Source organism: Pongo abelii, chromosome 10, assembly GCF_028885655.2.
Source record: "Pongo abelii isolate AG06213 chromosome 10, NHGRI_mPonAbe1-v2.0_pri, whole genome shotgun sequence".
NCBI lineage: Eukaryota > Metazoa > Chordata > Mammalia > Primates > Hominidae > Pongo > Pongo abelii.
The window spans coordinates 50701030-50705035 of NC_071995.2; positions in this window are offsets into that span (position 1 = coordinate 50701030).

Here is a 4006-nt window from a genome sequence, read left to right on the forward strand (position 1 = left end):
CATTGTGGTCTACACACAGCTGCCTGCCGGACAAAAGGGAACAACGTGTTTGCGGTGCCTGCCCTACCCAGACAACTCTGCCTCAAACCGCCTTTCCTGGAGAGTGAACCAGGGAAGGAGGAGACACTCACTCCCTGTGGGCCAGGAGTGAGGGCCAGGCCCCCTACTTCTGATGGTGCAGGATAATTCAGAGAAGGCCCTGAGACCCTGAGCAGTGGCATTAAGTCTTGGGGCCGGTGGGGTGGGGAGGTAGCTGTTATCATCACTCATGATCATGGGAAGAGATGCTCTGAACAAGTTTTTTTTTCTTTTTTGAGACGGAGTCTCGCTCTGTCGCCCAGACTGGAGTGCAGTGGCGCAATCTTGGCTCACTGCAAGCTCCGCCTCCCGGGATCTGAACAAGTTTTGCTTAGTGATCAGGACTGATGATCTCATTTGCTGCAGCCTTGTTCATAATAGCCAAAGAGTGGGAACAAAACAAATGTCCACCAAATGATGAATGGATTTTTTTAATGTGGCATATCCATACAATCTAATGTTACAATTAAAAGGAATGAACTACCGATGCATGTTGGATGCAGATGAGCCTTGAAACCCCTATGCTCAGTGAAAGGAGACAGTCATAGCAGATCAGGTACCCTATGATTCCATTTATATGACATGTGCACAATAGGCAAAGCATAGAGACAGGAAGTAGATTAGTGGTTGCCTAGGATGGGGAGGAATGGAGGTGAATGCTAAAGAGTACAGGGTTTCTTTCTGGGGTGACGAGAATGTTCTAAATTTGATGGTGGTGGGCAGGCACAATGGCTCTACCTATAATCCCAGCACTTTGGGAGGCCGAGGCAGAAGGATTACTTTAGCCCAGGAGTTTGAGACCAGCTGAGCAACATAATGAGACCCCTCTCTCTACAAAAAATACAAAAATTAGCCAGATATGGCGGCACACGCCTGTAGTCCCAGCTGCTCTGGAGGCTGAGTTGTGAGGATCACCTGAGCCCCAAAAGATGAGGCCGCATGCATTGAGCCAAGATTGCACCACTGCACTCTAGCCTGCCTGGGAGACAGAGTTTCACTCTGTCTCAAAAATAAATAAATAAATAAACAAATTTGATGATGGTGAAGCTGCACAAGTCTGTGAACATACTAAAAACCACTGAACTGCAAGCTTCAGATTGTTGAATTATATTGTATGCGAATTATAGCTCAACGAAGTTGTAACAAAAAGATAACCCCAAAAGCATAAATGAGCTACATATAAAAAGCAGGGGCTTTGTGCCCAGCAAAAGGGGTCAGGGGAAAGAAGGAAAGAGTTTGTTTAGATGCCCCAGGTAAAGAGGCTTCCTGCCTCTGGGTTAAGGCAATGCCCTAAAAGTCCCCGAAATCCCTTTAAATGATGGAGCATTTTAAAGTGTTATTATTAGTATAGAAATAGCTGCATTTAGCGTAGAGACAGCAGAAAAATTTGTTTAAATAGGAAGCCACAGGTGGTGGGTACACCCCTCGGGAAGCAGCATCATGAATAATAGAGTCAATTCGATTGCTAATTTTGTGTTATGTGCCTCAAGGCTAAAATTTTTCATTGTCAAAGCTTAGCAAATGCTGACTTTTTTGCTCCTGATCAGTGATGGATCTGATGATTAAAGCCAACCAGGATGGAAATGGACTGCCAGAGAGGAAGCAAGCTCCTGTCCCTGGAGACATGGAGAGGGCCCTTGCTCACCAGCTGTCCACTGGCTCGGTGGGAGGGGGGTCTCACATGTGCTAGGGTTTGAATTAGAATGTCCAAGTCCCGCCAACTCTGAAAGCCTTTGATCCACATCCATCACCATAGAGCTTTACACACTGAAGATGAAAATCTGTGAATGTTCTCTGGTTTGAAATTTTGGTTGTGATAAGAGATATGATTAGAAATTATTAGAACAAAAGTAAGGGAGGACAGCACAGCCTTGTTGTGGAGGAAGGAGGCACCAGCCCAGCAGCCTGGAGATGATGACATCTCCCAAACTTTTTTTTCTTTTTTTTAGAGACAGGATCTCGCTGTGTTGCCCAGCCTGACTCGAACTCCTGGATGCAAGCAGTCCTTCTGCGTCAGCCTCCCAAAGTACTGGGGTTACAGCGTGAGCCACTGCACACAGCCTGTCTCACATTTTCAACATTCTCTCACCCTCCTCTCCACTGACGCCAAACCAAAAAGGTCATCCCACTGGGTGAGCATGAAGCCTAGGCGGAAGGTCCCAGCTATGGCTCAGTCCACAGAGTCCTTCCCCTTAACTCTGGTTCTCCATCACATCAAGATCACCCGTGGGAGATTATAAAAGTATACATGCTCAGGTCGCACCCCGTCTGCATTTTCAAAGCTTCCTCGGTGCAGCCAGAGTCAGGCACCATGCTTTAGCTCTGGTCCCAACACCAAGACCCTTAGGAACACACTTTCTTTCTCTTCCTAGAGGAAATAGGCCAGAGCTCAAATCCAGAGCACTGCAGGGTTCCTGCTTAGAAAGGGTGATATACTCTGTCCCTCAAGAAGGAAAACAGAGTGGTTCAATCCCCAGAACCTGAAACTCCACCACCGTTGGCCAGGGCCACAGAGACAGAGACTGCGAGAAGACAGACACAAATGGGTCCCACTCCTGACAGTGAAGACAGCGGTGCCGGGGACTTGAGTGACAGGAAGTGGAAGTTATTGAGAGGATTTCAAGGATTTCAAGGAAACTTCAGAAGCTGACATTGAGATAGGGGAAGCCCTCATGGTGTTCAGGCAACCAGACAGGAGTGCAGGAGAGGAACAAACAGGAAGGACCTGGGGCTCCGCTATAGGCATCCTGCCCACCCCCACCCCAGCCCTGAGGATTCCCCTGGCCTGAGCTGCTTAGCACTGGAGCTGATATCAAGAGGCCCACTGTTCTGATATTCCTGCTGGGCAACCCGAGGACCAAGGTGGGAGTTAGGGACAGGGACTAGAGGCCTTTATTCCTTCCTGTATTCACCCATTCATTTATCCACATATTTGCTTATCAGGCACTAGTCTAAAAAATTTCGGGAGATGAGCTATTTGGGTCCTCTCAAACCAAAGGAGGTAGGAGTCTCCTTTGACCAAGGCAAGGTATTTCCCGAAAGTCCCTGTTGAGAAGTGACCATCAGGCCAGACGTGGTGGCTCACACCTGTAATCCCAGCACTTTGGGAGGCCGAGGCAGGCTGATCACTTGAGGTCAGTAGTTCAAGACCAGCCTGGCCAACATGGTGAAACCCCATTTCTACTAAAAATACAGAAATTAGCCGGGCGTGGTGGTGGGCACCTGTAATCCCAGCTACTTGGGAGACTGAGGCAGAAGAATCGCTTGAACCCAGGAGGCGGAGGTTGCAGTGAGCTGAGATTGCACCATTGCACTCCAGCCTGGTGACAGAGTGAGACTCCGTCTCAAAAAAAAAAAGAAAAGTGGCCATCAGTAATCCTTCATCGTTAAATCAGCATATTGATGGCTGACTATATACTGGGCGCATGCTGGGAAGACACTGAGGGAATCAAGTCCCTAATGGCCTTTACTGTACATCAGTGGGGGACAGACAGACATATAGTCACTTATTCCAATACTGTAACAATAACACATATAGTGCAAAAAATATCTTACAAATATTAATTCATTTAACCTTCGTAAGAACACTATAAAGTAGGTGCCATAATCTCTATTTTTACCAGATGAGGCACAGAGATGTTAAGAAACATACCCAAGGTCACGCAGCAGTGTGGCTCTTTTTCCATGCTCCTAACCACTATACCACACTTCCAGTATAACGATGGAGAACAAGAAAAGTGGTATGGGCTAGGCATGGTGGCTCATGCCTCTAATCCCAGCACTTTGGGTGGGTGGATCACTTGAGGTCAGGAGTTCAAGACCAGCCTGGCCAACATGGTGAAACCCCATCTCTCCCAAAAAACAAACGAAAAACTTAGCCAAGTATGGTGGCACATGCCTGTAGTCCCAGCTACTCAGGAGGCTGAGG